This window comes from Olea europaea, chromosome 14 (assembly GCF_002742605.1).
Source record: "Olea europaea var. sylvestris chromosome 14, O_europaea_v1, whole genome shotgun sequence".
Classification (NCBI taxonomy): domain Eukaryota; kingdom Viridiplantae; phylum Streptophyta; class Magnoliopsida; order Lamiales; family Oleaceae; genus Olea; species Olea europaea.
Window position 1 is genome coordinate 13,410,822 of NC_036250.1, and position 18,639 is coordinate 13,429,460.

The 18,639-nt window shown below is 33.7% G+C and overlaps 1 pseudogene; it reads right to left on the bottom strand.

Annotated features, from left to right (window-relative positions):
- Positions 1–733: 733 nt before the first annotated feature.
- On the bottom strand, positions 734–8,391 carry LOC111409236 (annotated as a pseudogene).
- Positions 8,392–18,639: the final 10,248 nt, after the last annotated feature.

The following is an 18,639-nucleotide window of genomic DNA, read 5'->3' on the forward strand; positions in this document are numbered from 1 at the left end:
AAGTGATGGAAAAATGGGAAGCATGCAAAAAGGATGGTAAAGTAGAATTATCCGTTTTAGTAATTTATTTTTCTGATGTTAGAGCTTTTTTTAATGGTTTTTCTTTGACAAGTTGAAATGGTCCTAAAGATTATTAGTATAGAGAGGGTGAGGGAAAGGCTGTACGCAAAGAGTGGAATTATCTTGGCTGGGAGAAGAGTCCGTCGATCTGTTAAATCCCCTTAAAAAAATAATGAAAATTATAGAATTAAAAAAAAAAGGTTGGAAAAACTAGTTGACTACACTTGGTTATCATTGTATTATAATAAGAAAGGACTATATAGTAACACACATGTTCGATATTGATTGCCACGCCTTGCCATTGGGGCTCTGAACTTTTGTATTTTACTACCTAAGACTGACGAATCATGTTACTTGCTCAAATTAGATTGAAAAACTTCGTTTACAAATTATGAGTTGACAACATCTAAACCAATCACTGCAAAAATCAATTTTTGAAATCAATAGAAATCAATGGCTAACACTTAGTTTAGTCAATCTTTGAAGTCAAAGCTCTTTCATTCTATAAAGAAATACACAAACATGTTACAAAATGTCACTTTTGTTACAATAACAGTGTGGAGTGTGGACGCTTGGAATGCTAATATGCTTCGTTCCGTGGGTTAAATCCACAAGCGCAACCCTCGTGTTTATTAAGTTTGAAACTCTTTATGAATAAAAGCAGAGGAATTCAAAAAATATCATTAGCATTTAGCCAAACCAAATTAGATCAATTTCTTCCACAAGCAACTCACAGAAACTTATCCCAACTCCATGTAATCAAATATGTTAAAATCGAAAACAATAAGTTACAAACATCTACAATACTCAATACCTAATTATGCATGCATATCAGACTATTCTTAGAAAAGTTAATGATCTCTGAATGGAAGAAGGAGAATAAAGCTCCATAAATCTCTAAAACTGCCCTTGTTAACATGAAGTTCACCTGTCAGGCAACAAATTGACCAGAGGATCTACTGACCGGTGTCAGGAGTGGGCCCATACAAACCACCTTCAGTTGGATACATTTGGTAAGCATTCGGTGGATGAACTCCCAAGGTAGAAACCCCATTAATTGGAGGCCAAAATGGAGGATAACCAGGTAGGGGTGCCGGGTGCTGGCTGGTGTCATAGCCATATGGTACATTAGGAACCGGGCCAGCAGTCGGCATATATTGGGGAATAGGATATGGCTGCATAGGTGGTAGTGGTGGTAGTGGAGGTGGGGACGATGGAGGAGGAGGGGGAGAATTATCAGGGTTCGACTCCTGAGAGGGGACTGGCAAATCATGCTGTATCGAGGCATGGTATAAATGAGGAACAGGTGCCTCGATATTTTGAGGAACATAAGAAGCATGGTCATTTTCAGTCTTAGCCCTCTTCTCCGAGGAATAATCATCAGATGATTCTTTTATTTGATTGCTTATGAGACCCTCCGATGCCAGGGAAGAGGGGACATATGACAGCATCTCGGCCGAAGATGTTGATGCAGTAAGCTTTGCTGCCACAGCAGCTGCCGCAGGTTTAGGATGTTCTTCAATTTGGCAAGATTTTTTGGTAAAAGGCTCCTGCCATGTGTACATTATAGGAGCAGATTGTTCTCTACTTCCGGACATAAAGTCGTGATACGTTTGACTGGTTTGAGTCTCCTGTCGACTCCGCCCAGCTAGACTAGGCGCATCACCTTTGCCATCAACTGCCTGCTGGTAAATACTTTCTGCCTTTTCCGTGTGTGCCTGAGCAGCCTAAAGACAATGTATATGCGTGGTTACAATATTATAGATAACAAATAATGCGTGTGGATAATACCAAATATCAATAATGATGCAGATCCACTTGTAGTTTTTTGGTGAATAAATATTTCTCATATATATATAAATAAATAAATAAAAGATGGAGGACAACAGTCAACAATTTTTTCGTGACAACTGGAGTGAACTTAAATAACACCTCAACAGACACGTTATCAGGGGCGTGCACCAGGGGCAGGGGAAATTTTATCATCTAATATAAATAAATATTCCTAGTACAAGTGAGACAAACATTTGCATGGGGCCGGACTCTGTAGATCCCCTTCAGTAACCCAAAATAATGGGTAAATCATGAGCCAGTATAAAATCATTGATGAAACCGCAGTCCCTATAGGCAACACTCACCACCACTACGAGGAAAAATTCCTTCTGTTCTCTTTTTATCTTCTTTTTGAGATTTTGATGAGTGTGTACTTTGTAAAGAGTTATTTTTTGGAGGAGTTGGTGACTGGAAGTAGAACATGTACAAACATACTCAATATGCATTAAAGTCAAGTCAGTTCCAAGCAACTACACAATATGACAGATCATAACTAAAGAGGCTTGCAGTTAATTATCAAGTTAAAAGGGAGTGAGCAACTAGCGAATAAGTTACCTGAAGTTTATTGCAGACTTGGTCCAAATTATATTCCTAAGGACAAAATCACAGCAGCAATTAAGTAGGAAGAAAAATAAATTAATTGAAAACAATTGCAGTATAAACAAAACAATTTTGAAGTTGTAGCATGTGCTAATCTCAAGGCACTCTACCTGCTCCTGCAGAGCTTCTCGCAAAAGAGACACGAGCTTTGTTCTTGAAGATTCAAGAATTCTTAGCTGCTCAATACAGTCCCTCAATATTGTATGTTTCCCCTTCAGCTCATCCATGATGCCAGATTGATTCAGATGGCCTACTTATATTTTTTCAATGGAAAGATAAAAGGACCCAGATGACAAAGAGAAGAGTATCATTAGTCAGAGAGATGCAAGCATAGATGGTCGGAAACAAGAAAAGGGAATGCTCAACGTAAGATAAATAAATAAATCAACAAAAGAAATTAAATGAATAATGGTGAGCACAAATCCACATGGGCCACAATTTTTTTGGACATGAAATTGAGCAGTTATTCTGAAATACAAGCAAATCCAGAAAGCACCCAGTGATATTAACAAAAAGTTCCACAATATAGTGTTAAACAAAAACACTGAACACTACAGTAATTGATTTTCATTCATGGACATTTACTTGACAAAAAAACTTGACAGTTAGTGATTTGCCATTGAGTCACAACTTACGAATTTAGTGCTTGTCAATGTTTAGATCAATCAGCAGTCATGCAGTTGTCTTATCACTGAAAAGAAGGAATGGCTCCCATTATAGATCTACTTTAACTTAAACCCAAATAAATCTCTTATCTTTAAATTACACCTTAATATATGCTCAATCACCCTTTTACATAATTTTATGTCAACCTCAGATCAAATATATAAGCACAGGAAGTTATCTGCATCTAACAGCTTCAGTGTGCTATCAGAGTCATACATTTTAGAAAGGAAAATGCAAGCAACATCTCACAAGCATAAACGCCACTTAATTCAATAAGATATACAACAAATTAGCATGAGAAGGAAGTATCACAAAGACGCGCCGTGAAAGTGGAGAAAAATTTACCTGTTCTGTAGTCATTTCCAATATCCTTTTTTATTTTCTCAATAGAGCTTATGACATTGCTACAGTGGTTCAAAACAGTATCTTCATCCAGTTGACCAGAATACACAACTTGATAACTATCTTGTCCAATGTGTTACTAGCAATAGGTTTCTGATTGCAGAGAAGGAATTGAAGTGGTAATCATTGGACTACATTCATAAAACCACAAAAAATGCATATAAAAAGCATTCAGCAACACCAGATAAGGTTACCATTTTGAACCCAACATGCTTCCCATTTTTATTATCATTATTGGGTTGGTTTTTCACAAACTCTTCCTTAAGAATTTGCCCTCTGGAGCCAAATACCTTCCTCTCCTCCCAAATACCAATCTGCATGTAATTGGAAAGCAGATGAAAATACATTAATCAGCACCGCAGTTACACAAATTAGAACCAGACAAGATATCTCTTATTCTATCTCAGATGATTGTAATTTTATTTCAACAAGAAGCTTAAAAAATGTTGCTTGGACTCGGATTTGGCTGTCAAATAAGGGTACGTCTAAAATCTAGGATATGGCAATACGGCTAAAAAAATCTGAAATTTAGACATAGGTAAGTGTATACGTTTAACAAACTAAAATATGTTTCAGAAATTCATAAACAGGTAATTTCAGATGCATTTTTTTAGGGATATGTATACTATGTGTTTGACTCTAAACTTAAGACAAATTAAATACGAATTGTAATAGTTCATTTAGTTTTCATTTCAAATTTAGATGTGTGTTACAAATTAGAAATCATTTCAAACTCAATACCAAATAACAAAACCGATATAAAGGATCACCTTCTAGTTTAAAGGATCCATGCCATACCCTCATCCTTGTCTTGTCGTGTCAGGTCGACACGGGGTACTTCCACCACAATGGAGAGTTTGAGTAACATGCCTTTGATACATACAATGTGTTCGCTAAAGATAGAACTAATAAATAACTACTACATTCAATGGCTTGGTTTGACTTTTAACTGTTCTGATGCATAGTTTTTTTGCATTATTTTAATATTTATCCATGACTTAGAATTGTTTTTGTCAATTTTACCCTTCACTCAAAATAATGAACTGAAAAAGGAAGATAACACCATTAAACCATCATCTTCCATTCTGACAAAATCCTGATGCCTCTTCCCTAACCCCATCCCAATACAGGACGGTCTGTTGAAAACAAAAGGAATAGAAAAATAGCATTGCCACCAGCACCCAAAATTAGTATTTACCCTTCACTAAAATGCAATAAACCCCGGAAAAAAAAATAAAAAAATGGAGAATTGAACCTCAGTGTCCACCACCAGAAGCCTAAATAACCAACTTACAGAACCTCCCAAATTGCAATCTAAAATTGGGTGGGAAAGGGATTCACTAATTTTGCAACAAGGATGCTTGTAACGCACTTTTCTGAAAATTGTTCTGAAAATTGGAGCTGGGATTATATTGTTTTGTATTTTCTTCCCTTTCATTATTGATCTAGTAGGGTTGGCTTCAGGGAAAGAGTTCAAAACAAGATTCATATTAAGGAAGCGTGAAATTATTTGAAACGACTCAAGAAGAAAAGAGGAATTTATCTAAGAAACCCAAAACTGTGAAATGAAATAAAATAAAACAAGGCCTCCTTCAAATTTAAAAATAAATAAAAAGAAACTGCATCCATTAGTCTATAAATTTAACCTAAACATGCCCTAAGAAATACACAGAACAGCAGTAGATCCAACCTAATAGACCAGTAGTACCACTCTGCACAACAACAGGGAATTTCAAAATCAAAAAATTGGAGAAGGGTTTTCTCATAAGGTGCAATTAATTACAAATGGCATCCGGGTACTTCCCAATAGAAATAGTGCAATACTTTACGTAGGTTGGGTTTTGGGAAAAGCTATCCTCGACAGCTCTAACTCCCGGTTCTGCCATCTCTTTCTTTTTCAATAGAAAATCCCTCTAGTTTCTAATACCATATCTCTCTTGCTTTCTTAAGGGCAACTTGATATTTAGACTTATCCTCCAATGCACTGCAAAATTCCCTGCAATATAAGTCTAAAACCTAATTTCTCATAAATTTGCAAATTCTCGAGGAAAATGGAGAAATTCATGCGATGCAAAAGTAAAATGGTTCATATGGCATCCTTAGGAATTCAGGTCAATATTATGAATTCAAACAAAAGGTTTCGAACCAGCACATTATTGTTTTTTCTTTGCATGATTTATTGTATCTTATTGTACATGGAAAAAACCTTAAAGAATATCGCTAGTTGAAGGGCAACAAAAGCCCCTATCAATAATTTCTTTATTAGCTTTTATCTTTCTCGTCCAAATTTTTTACACTATACATTGTAAATGTATAAATATCAAAATAATTGCTTTCTTCATATGTCAAGACAAGAACCTTTCGATGAGTGCAAACAGGAAATAAAAATCTTTTAACCACATTTATTATAAAGGAAAGCATAAGAGAGACACACCAGCCGCAATGCAGCATTTTTTCCAAACTCATCTCCATGTTTAATTACTTCACGAAGAGCATCTGGAAGAACCTTCCAAAACTCTGTAACAAACTCAACACCTTTTCGCCCGCTATTCTGAATAATGTTGTTTGCAAGATACAAAAAAGCCAGTCGCTGCTCAGGAGGAGAGCAATGAAACTGCATGTCCCACTTTTCGACAACTTGTTTTGCATTATTCATGTGAAAAATGCTCCAATGCGATAGAGCTTTATCGCATTAAGGATAACATTGATTTCATTTACTGGGGCAAGAGATCAAATAAAGAAAATGAAAAGGCAATGCGAAAGAGCTATGATGCATTACATAGGATGAACAGAAGAACTTAAAAAGTGAGTTTACAAGATCATATCTTTTAGATTAACAAGATATAAACCATTAAGAGACATGAAACAGTTTCCCAAATAATGGGCAATGTCAATTACCAGGAACTGGTAGTTCCAACAAGTTTTCAACTAGGAAAATTCAACTGTGGAAAACAGAACATTATGCCAATATAAGTGCAAATCAGCTAGTAACAATTTAAAAGAAGTAAATATGGCAAAGTGTAATCATCAGGAGGATACTCTCAATGCTCTGCTGTGAACTGTTGAGCTTCATCAGCTTATCACTCAAAATCTGTGTATTAAAACTGCTCCCCATATTTAATTGCGCGAAATCTGCCTGGCTAGTGTGTCTCTAGGCAGACCGCTCAAATTGAATAGCCTATGCGAGAAAGAGTCCAAAGAAGTAAAGTAAATACGGAGTCATGATCTTGTGCGCCACATGGAATTGAAGCAGATTTATCAATTTGCAAGAGTAACACAAAGCGTGGGATTATGGAAAACTGTGAAAAATTTAAAGTACACAACAGCTCTGCAAATGCACCTGCATCGAAGCTCCAAGGAATAGATAATCTTTTTAAGGAAACTCGAGGCGTTAGAATGCTTTTAATGAAGGTTGTAATTGTGCTATTTTCCAGGATGGATATCATGATTCATTTTCATAGGGAAAAAACAAGGAAAACAAAATATTACTTTCCACTACTTCATTAAAGAAACAAGGATACAGACTCAATCATGTATAATAAGATGAAGACACCACATAATAAGTGTTAAAATATTAGAAAATAGACATGCTATTTGCATATACATACATGTATTAATGCAAACTTATATGATAAAAAAATTTCTGCTTATTTTAAATCTATGAAGAACTGAAAATTAGTTTAATATGTGAGAAAACATATGTTACGATGGGACTTATGTATATGATTACACGGTGGGACTTATGTCAAACTGGACTTTGAAACAGCCCTGCATTAAAATCAATCTCCCTATATGAATTCACAAAATACTGATATGATCCAGTGAAGTGATGTGAAATTTGGGGGGGTTAAAATGCATCATCTTTTCTATGTTCTCCATAGTTAAGTTACACCAATACGTCATCCAACCCACCCATGCGCAACATGTGGCTATCCATAACACCCCTAGAATGTGTCTCGTGGATCCACAACTTTTTACGTCGTAATAGTATTTCAGCAGAATCGCCCATCTGCCTACTTGAATAGTTACAATGAGTAAATAGCACAATTGTGCCTTTCTTGGGGTTTCCTCGTCACTATGGATGCTGACCATGTGATTTTCAAGATTCCTGAAGAATCCAATAAACCACTAAATTTTTAGGAAGTCCGCACACATGCCAAAGAACTGGTTAAATCAAGGAATTTGATTTTCCTAATAAGTAATCATAGAAAGATGAACCAGATATCTAAACCTAGATTTGGAGTTTTAGAACACTTCTAATTATTGCAGTAGTTTAGCACACAATTTCACTCCTTGCATGGAAAAAAGAATTTAACAAAAGTTTTTTAGCCAACAATGCAGGAAAATCCTTTCTTTGACTAAAAACATAAAGCCAAACAAGGTATGCAAACAGATAGGGTTAATGAGGTCCGCATGTGCCTTGTTGAAGATTTCAGTCCAAATAGCCTTTGTTTTCCATTTAAGCAAAGCCTCTAACCGCAATAAATAGAGTAAAATTGAGCAGAATTCAAATTCATTCATTCTTTTAAGTTTTTGTCATTAAGAAAAATTAAGGAAACTTAAGCTCTTGAATTTCCAAACAACTAGAATAAAATTAAGCTGATTTCAAATTCATTCATTCATTCATTAAAGTTTTTTACTTCAACAAAACTTAGATTTTGAATTTCCAACTATATCTCTTCCAACAGAAACAAACATTCTTACAAAGAAAAGAAAGGCAAAGAGGTAACTGTCTAGAAAATTAATATACAAAATAAACCAAGAAAGTGGAACCCTAGGTTGAGACAAGCAACGAAACAACAGTTCCAAAAAAAAAAAGGCGGTAGACGAATCTGTTTACAGAGAATGCGTTACCCCGTCAGGCAATGAGTGCTCGCTCAATTTTCTCATGAACGCTTCAAAATTTAAGGAAAAAAAAAGGATTTTATTCATCAAAAATAAACTTGAAGTGAGGATTTGTGCAATTTTAGAAGTGTTGTTATTGGAAGAGTTTGTGCGAAAAGGGAGGTTTGTGTTTAGGCAATGTGAAACGTGTGGTGAGTGGGATGAATATCATTTCTGCCGTGTGTTATGTTCTCCGTACATGAACCGAGTTTTTGCGACGTCGGATCGGAAAATTTCTCCGAATAGTCTATTATGAGAAGGGATTGTCTACTTTTATACACGGAAATTGTACGTGTAAGAAGTGCTATGTGTACAAAGGATTTGTACTGATTATATTACGAGGATGCATATGATAATTTTTTATTGGCTGTTCAATAAAAAAAAAATAAAGAAAGAAATCAACTATATAAGTGACGTTAGTGCAGCACTAGTAAAATTGTTTGTACAAGTCTCTCGTACAAACAGCTTACTCACTTTATTATTTTTGTCGAAATGAATCAAAAAAATATCTATCAAATATAGTCATTAATCACTACTATATAAAAAGAACAATGTTTCACTACTGTAGAAAGAACAGTAGATTCTTCCATTTTGTCTCACTGTAATTTTTTTTTTTTTTATTGAGAGAAAGCAACGACGTCGTTTATCTTACGTATTTGATACAGTGACTCTATTGCTTTTCATCAATTTATGCGACGTGGAGGATTATATTATAGAGCTTTATTTACTCTTTCTCCATTTTTATACGCTACAGTCATGCCTCTCTATTTCTCCACACTAATTCAAGAGCAAAAGTGTGAATTCCATAAATATATGATTGAAAATATATTTAAAAAAATAAATTTTAAAAAATGAAGACCAAACATATTAACAAATGAATATATTTATTTTTCGAAAAATAAGTTTTTATTACCATTTCATTTTTATCATGAAATGATTCTAATCTTAATATGTTAGATTGTACTTCAAAATTACATAATTTATCAAATATAATTTTTAAAATTAATTTTTATAAAGTAATATGTTTTTTTTGAATTTTTTTTTTTAGTAAAATAATGTTATGGAGGTTCAAGCATGAGCTTTCATTTAACGGAGGCATTATGGACATAATTCCTCCAATTAACAAAAAAAATGAATTATTATAATCAAACAGTTTTATTTTCTGATTTCTGCAGGTTTTCTGGTCGAATTTTGGCTGGAAATTCCACCCCAACCTCGCTATGATACCAAATGTTGAATAATCGATCTTCGATGATGGATTTTTAGGGCTCAGTTTCACCAATCTCAACCTTATTAAACACACCCAACAATGGCTCCAACCAAACAAGGATTCTTACTTCGATTGCTCAAGTCAATGTGTTCACAAAGAACACAATATGGAGGCTGCAGTGAATCACCAAGAATAGAGGAAGACAGATTCAATTTTAAGGCTCAAGAGAGAAAACTAGAGAAAATGTTGGCTGCCTCTTTTCAATTGCAAAACACACGACTCATTAAACAAAACGAGGGCAATATATAGTTTTAGGGTGTAATAATATAGTGGGCTCATGGACCAACTAATGGTTAAAGGGAGCAAAACACAATTGAGTCATCCAAGAAGTAAATAGGTCGTGAGCAACATTCACTATATTAAGTTGTTTCAAACGACTCTCAAGTTGTTTTTCGGGTTGAGCCAATTAATCGAATGTGTTAATAAATATTTCAATCATCGGCCGAAACCTATGAAATCTAATCCGACTATCCGACACTATTTAACATCATCGCCCGGAATTATTGATATAAAAAACCCAACATCATCAAAAGTTTGTTTAAATTTAGTTTGAACAGTCTAATCCCAATGTTGAATTTCCCTTTCATCGAACAATTGGTAAATGGCGTGTATGTGCTAAAAATACGTATTGCTTGTTTTTGCCAAGTAAATTTATGTGGACTCTATATTTTCAGATGATAGTCTTCGGATGGCCCACAACTCCCAACTCTGTGGAGTTCATACAATTCTTCAGTGTGGGCCATCTAATTAGACAAAGTATGGCCCACTACGTTTTTAACGTCTAAAAGTTTATGATGTCGCATCCCATTATGTTAAATTGGATTTCGATTCTAAGTTCAGATAAGTTCTCTCCAATTGTTATCTCCTGCTAATAAAATTTTTGTAATTTTGAAGTGTCATAATTTTAGTAATGTAAAAACCCGTTAAACCTCAATGCAACATTTTAGGTGTCAAAATTTTATTGACAAGATAATAACTTAGGAATGTTGATTTAATTATTAGAGAAAAAAAAATTGCAAAAGGATGAAGCTCAAGAAAGAGTTACTTGAGAACTCATACGTGTAGATGTAGTGATGCAAGATGGAAACGTGAATACTAATGATAGATTCTTGTTCATAATACATGAACAGGTGTTAGTCGAAATTTCGTTCGAACGAAGTAAAAAATATTGTAATCCACCAATTAACGAAAAAAATGAATTATTATAATCAAACAAATGTAAAGTTTTCATACCCTTAACACTATTTAGAAGACTCCAAACAAATCCTAATTCGATAAACAAATTTTAATAAACTAAGAAATTGCAAAATAAATCTGAATAAAATTAAAATATTGAAAAATACGAAAATACCCTTAAACTGACTTAAAATAGCACCCTGAGAAAAATATGCAGAATCGAAAAATGCTTTCGAATTGTACTCGTGAAAATTCGACACTCGAGCTGAAAGTTATGTTAATTTTCATAAATCCTTCTTAATTCTTTCCTTTTCTAATTGATTTATAATTTTCTATTCTAACTTATCCGCATAATGTAAAATATAGTCAGTTACCAATAATGTAGCTAAATTGCTTATTTCGAACGTTATAGCACATTGAGGTTTCTATGTTCATCGAGGCCCGTTCTATTGCAATTTTTTTTTTTAATAATATTTCACAAAATATATCTTTATTATTTATTTAATTCAATGTACCTAATATTTGAGTTTGGGCAGGACAAAGTCTAACAGGTGCCAACCAGTTCACATAATTGTAAGTCGCAGTGGATCCAATTCAACACCAAATATATAAAAATAAAAATTGGCAGAACTGATAGACTCCACAATTCCGGATCCGGGTCCGTTCGATTTGTTTATTTGGTCAACGAATCCATCTTCATAGGTTACACATTTCCCATTTGCCAATTCTTATCCATTTTCACAATTTTCTATTTTATTATTTTTTGAGTACAAAAATTTCTTTATGAGATACTCAAAGCTGTGTTTGGCATGGCTTAAAAAAAAAGAGGATTTGCTTATTGAGTAGCAATCCAATCAAACTTATCTCTTCGTAGTACATAGATTGCATAATATCTAATTGCTTGCAAAAGGAAATTTTTTACAGTATTAGAACCAGCTTAATCCAGTTATTAGTTAGAGCTCTAACTTCAAAGGTGCAACCTCGTAGGAATATTTTAGCACTTTCAAGTATCTTGAATTTGTCTTCTAATTTATTACAAGTGTGATCTTCAAAATTGAAGTCTACTTCATAAGCGATGTTTTCAGCTTAAGATTACTTGTGAAATTAAGCCCATATTTGGACTCTATTATAATGAATTTTTTGGTGGAAAATGTGTTTCTAAAATTAAAATAGTGAATTTTTGGAAAATATGTGATTAAAAAATAAGGAAAAGTTTGGCATTTATATGTAATATTATTTTATTGAAGAACGTATGGTTGAAAATGAGTTTTAGGAAAATATATTTTTTGATAACTTAAGTTACGTAGAAATGACTAGTCATTGATTTAATACATGCAAAGCCCTTGTTTGGTTTCCATTTTAATGAGATTTCGAAAAAAAAAAAAAACTATTTTGAGAAACGCTGAAATAAATTTCTAAGAAACAATCAAAAGTCATAAGGGTATATAAGTGAGGTCAAATATGTATCAGAGACTCACACAATGAAGAAGCAAGGATCAATTCTTTCATTTCTCATTAGTCGTTAAAGCACAAGTAGTATGAAACACGTGTTATAATGTCTTTTCCCTTTCTTAAGGCATATGCCTAATCTTGCAACTTAAATACATCGTACAGATCATAGTTCAGATATTTTTCGATATCTAACCTGAGTTCTTCTCATACCTATTTCTTTAAATAATCTCAAATCGAGAACTCGTTCTGGCTATAAAAAAAATAGGTGGAATGGATAGCATAAAAAATCCATACCAGTATCTCATCAAGACGACTAGATCATACACACAAAATGATCACTCTGTCTCATCTCAGCACACCTCAAAGTGTCTAAGGCGATTGTTCATGTGAGTTAACCAATCTCAACCTATTTTACATACTTTATGTGTGCATATGCAATAGTAATCTAAAAATCACAATAAAAGATTACTCTTAACATATGAACTCAAAACATTGTTCATTAATAGACATATATGAAAAAGTTTACATAGTGTACAATTTAAATTCTACGCAATCCCAGAGATTTAACATGAGTCATAAAAATATCTCTAGGGATAGGTTTTGTAAGTAGATCGACAACCATTTGCTGTGTAGAAATATATTGTAAACTTACTTCTTCTTACCTATGATGTATCTTACAAAATTATATTTTGTATTAATGTATTTAGTTTTGCTGTGATACTTAGGATCCTTAGTATATGCAATAGTTATCTAACTATCACAGTAGATCAATATAGATCCCATATCCCACTAACGCTCTTAGATGCTGTAAAAATCTCCTTTACCAAACAACTTCTTGTACCGCTGAAGCACATACTACGATTTTTACTCCTATTGTGGACCAGAAAATACATACATGTTTCTTGTTACTCCAAGAAATTGTGCCATTATTAAGCAAGAATATATATCCCGAAGTTAATTTGCGCTCATCTAGGTCCCCATCCCAATCAGCATTTGTGTATCCTTTTAAACACAAATCATTTCCTTGATGCACATGGAGTAATTAGCAGTACCCGTCAGGTATCTCAATATCCTTTTAACATCTTTTCAATGCTCTCTTCCAGGATTAGATTGATACCTGCTGATCGACCTACGACATAACAAATGTCGGGACGAGTATATATCATTGCATACATCAAGCTCCTAACTGCACTGGAATATGGAACTCTGGATATTTCTTCTTTTTCCTTGAGAGTTTAGGACACATGCGAAGACTTAGAGTTTCACCTTTTGACACAGAAGTGTCAATAGGATTGTATTTCTTTATTTTGAAACATTCAAGAATTTTCTTTATATATGGCTCTTGTGACGGAGCAAGAAACCTCTTTGAACGAGCTCTATGGGTTTTAACTACTAATATATAATTTGCTTTACCCATGTTCATCATTTCAAAATTTAAGGACAATCATTTCTTAATGGTTTTAGTATACTCCTTATCATTTCCAACTACTAAGATATCATCTACGTAGAGAGATAAAATTACAAATTTTTCGTTGGACCTTTTCAAATAAATACAGTGATATTTGTCCTCATGACAAAATTAGACGAGATAATCACTCTGTCAAATCTCAAGGACCACTGTCTAAAAGACTCCTTTAAGCCATAGATCCATCTATTCAATTTAAAGACTTTATTCTCTTAACCTGATTCAATGAAACCTATTGGTTGTTGTATGTAGATTTTTTTCATCCAATTCATCATTTAGAAATGCAGTCTTCACGTCTATTTGATGTAATTTTAAATCTAAATGTGCCACGATAACTAAGACTAGGCAAATTGAAGTAAATCTCACTCCAGGCAAAAAGGTATCTTCATAATCTATACCCTCCTGTTGAGTATAACCTTTTCCCACCAAGCAAGCCTTATACCTCTCTATTGTCCCATTAGCTCTTCGCTTTATTTTGAGGACCCATTTGTTCCCAATGGCTTTTCGACCAGATGGAAGATCAACCAAGTTCTAGACCTAATTTGATTTCATAGACTGTATCACTTCTTCCATTGCATTCTTCTATTTTTCCTTTGCAGGACATGATAGAGCTTCTTGTATTGAAATTGGTTCTTCACCATCTTTAGGAGATACTAGAAAAACTTACCCTTCAATCTCGAAATGACGTTTAGGCATAATTTATAAAGTACTCTTACGAAGTGAAAGCTCCAATGTGACCCTATCACTTGGAGTTGGAGATAAATTACTCCCACTTGAATGGACAAGTGGAATTGTTTCCTTTTGTACCTCAGTTGATCTATCAAGTATAACTCTATCATCCAATTCATATAAGGGTTCTCCGTTTTTAATTTCTCCATTACTAGGAAAAACTCTCAAGAAATGTCACATCATGTGACTGTATCTCAGTTATAGTCCCATCTTGATTTTCATCTATGAACATATATCCTTTTGACTGGTCTGAGTATCTTATAAAGATACACTTCTTGCCTTAAGCATCCAATTTTCCTAACTTACTTGAAAAATCATGGATATAGGCAGCTGATCCCTAGGATCTAAGAGAACTTAAATCAGGAGATCTACTTGTCCAAAGCTGATATGGTGTAGCAGGTACCGATTCAGAAAGAACTCCATTCAGAATGTAGGTCGTAGTTAACAAAGCGTCTCTCCAATAGGAAATAGATAAGTTAGCCTATGCCATCATGAACCTCTCCATTTCTAGCAACGTTCTATTCATCCTCTCAACAACACCATTGTGTTGAGGTGTATTGGGAATAGTTAACTGCCTAATGATTCCCTTATCATCACATAGTTCTTTGAACTCTTCGAGTAGATATTCACATCATCGGTTAGTTCTTAAGGCTTTCACCTTTCTATCTATTTGATTTTCTATCACGTTTAAAAATTGTCTAAAGCATTACAATGTCTCCGATTTATGAGAAATCAAATAGACATAACTATACCAAGTGAAATCGTCCATAAAAGTAATTAAATAAAAGGCTTCATGTCTTGCCTCACATTCATCGGGCCACATATATCTGAATGAACTAACTGCAATGGAAGTTCGGCTTTTAAAACTTTACCGAATGGTTTTCGTGTTGATTTTCCGATTAGAAAATGTTCATAAGTAGGTAACGAAACCTTAGATATTGAACCTAACAAGCCTTCTTTAGCCAACCTATTCATTCTCTCTTGTCCGATATGTCCTGATCAGCATGCCATCCAGATGTATCAACATTCAAATTTTTAGAAGAAGAAGAAGATACATTCATAAAAACAACAATCAACATAATAATTATAAGTGTTTGGATCACAATCCAACACTACAAAGTCACCTTCTACATGTCCAGAACCATAAAATACATTTCCATTATTTATATGAACAGAATTACCATAAAAGTTCAAACTGAAACCTAATTTTAAAAGAACAATAACGAAAATTAAGTTCTTTCATATCTCCGGTGCAAATAGGACATCATGAAGGAGAATAGTACGGCCACCCACGCAAATGTAACTTGCATGTACCAATCCCTTTCACCTCTATTCTATCATCGTTTTAGACATTTATCCACTTTGTACCAGCTGGAAATCGACGAAACTTCTCAAACGCTTCTCGATCCCTAGTTACATGGTCTGTCGCTCCTGAATCTACAATCCACATAAGATAAGATTTAGTTAGTATAATAGTGCTTGAAACATAAACAACACTAAAAGAAGTATTTATAAGAGCTACTTTCTTTGGCTCAGAGCATTCCCGAATAAACATCTTGCTCTTATCTTTCTTCTTTCCAAACAATTTACCCTTCTTATTGTGCTTGTGTTTGTTCTTTAAGTCCCTGTCCGATTTATCCACACCAAGGTGCTCATCCTCTAGTTCCACATGGCGGGTTGCATCAGTAAGTGTTTTTATACTATCTTTGTTAGTCAGATTGACTTTTAGATGTTCCCAATTATCAGGAAGGGAGTGGATCAAAGCCTGAACTTCTTGCTCATCAGAGAATATGTGATCAGCTGACTTCAGTTCCCTAATCATAGTAGACATGATCCTCACATGTTGTGTAATATTGTGATTAGGAATTTTCTTGTAAGTGTCAAGTTTAATAGTCAGTTGTCTCAGTCTAGTTATGCTAGTACCACCATACTTTTCTCTCAAATACATCCAAATGTCATGAGCAATCGGGAACTTCTCGCACTCATCTATAAAATCGTCCACCACGGAATTTACCAAAATTGCACGAGTGGTGGAATCTTTCTTTTTCCGTGTCTGGTAAGTTTCCTAATCACTTCTCTGTTGCGCAGTTTGACCTACCCCTGGGTCTTCTATCACGTAGTTAATACCCTCAAAGTAATCCTGTTCCTCTAGCACACACCAAATTTTATGGCGCCAAGTGTTATAGTTATCGCCATTCAATTTGTCACCCTTATTTAGGTCAACTGTGATATTCTTTGATGCCATGGTCTGTCAAAATTTTAGAGACGTCCATATAAATAACCATTTATGCCCGCATCATTTTGTGCTCATGCAAATTTAGTGTTATAATAATTTTACACTAGACACGGAGTCGAAATTTCACTAAGTTTCCAATCATCATCCATTATCCTAATGTTACATTATCACAAAATTAATTTTGTAGCTCAAAATCACAGGTTCTAAGTTAGAATAACTTAAACTCTTTCATCGTTAGAACTCACCATTAAAATAAAAGATTAATCATGTACAAAATAAGCAAGAAATTTTAAGTAAATTTGACAAATATGAAACATATACATTAATATCAAAATGTCAAATATGTACGTTCAATCGTATTAAACATCTTTAAAACAAATACTAAATATGAGAAATAAAATTTCACATTGTTCGATAAATTTGAACTAACCATGCATATCTAAATTAATCATAAAGTTCTCATTTTTCGAATTTCATTTTCTCTTCAAGATCCTGATCAAATAACTGTAGCATAGATGTGGTGAATTATCCAAAACTTCAATAGCAAAATCATGCCAATATTTGGGAAGTGTCCTCATTAGATGATACCCACTTTTCATCTCACATATATGATGTCCCAAATGTATCACTTCTAGACGTGCTCACTTTAAGATATTTTATGTCTTATACTAGGTTATGTTGCGGATCGGTTTCATAGTTTCTATAAGCACATAATTTTTCAACACGTTCTACAGCCCGTGCTCTACTAGCTTTTCCTCTAAGGGTTCTAAAAACAGTGTTGATCTAGCCATATCTAATCAAACACAATAATTAAAAAACTACTTATAATGGATTACATAATCTAATCAAGATCCACTACTCATGAGCATATAAAAAATGTGATATATCAAATACTTTCAGAGTATTTTTCATTTAAAAAAATCCCATTAAGCAAATACCACTTAACAACACTTAACAAAAATATTCTTGATTTTTATAAAAAAAAAGTTTCAAAATTTAATCAAGTTCAAAAATTATATATATATAAATATTTTTTATTATTAGAAATTTATTTTAATTGCATAAAAAATCAAGAATATTTGAGTGACCAATTTGTAATCTTTTATATTGAATTTGGAATAATCTATTTCCAAAAAAAAAAAAAATCATTTTGGGACCAACATACAACTTTTCAAATTGGTATTAGAATAAACAACATTCAAAAAGTGTTGGGACTAACATGCAATTTTTCAAATTGCATTTGAAATATTTAACATTCAAAAGTGTGGGGACCAACATGTACATTTCCAAATTGCATTTGGACTATTCAACATTCAAAAGTCTGGGGAGCAACATGCAATTTTTCAAATTGCATTTGGAACATTCAACATTCAAAAGTGTCGGGACCAACATGCAATTTTTTTGAAATTGCACTTGCAATATTTGAGGGACCAATCATGCAATTTTCTGATACCAATACAGCAACAGTTCCTACGTCAGTTTTTTTCGGGTACTGTTCATCATCCCCAAAAAAGGCAAAATTTTCAGATTTCTGTCAAAACTTCAAAAGGTCATAACTTCTTCAATTTGTCGCCAAAAATTATGTTCTGTATATCGTTGGAAAGGTCTCAAGAAAATCTATCCAAATATCATGGAACTTAACGTACAAGAAATTATCGTGCGATAAAGTTTTAAGTTTCTCAACTAGGGTTCGATTTTTCCCGCAAAATACAAATCCAAACAATGTGAAAATTTTCAGATGTGTTCTCCATAATATCATGAACATACAAGATAAATTTCAGGAATTTATATGAAGTATATCAAAATTTGCCATTAACAACATTCAAGCTTTCAAAGAAAACTAGAATTCATGCATTTCAATCATTC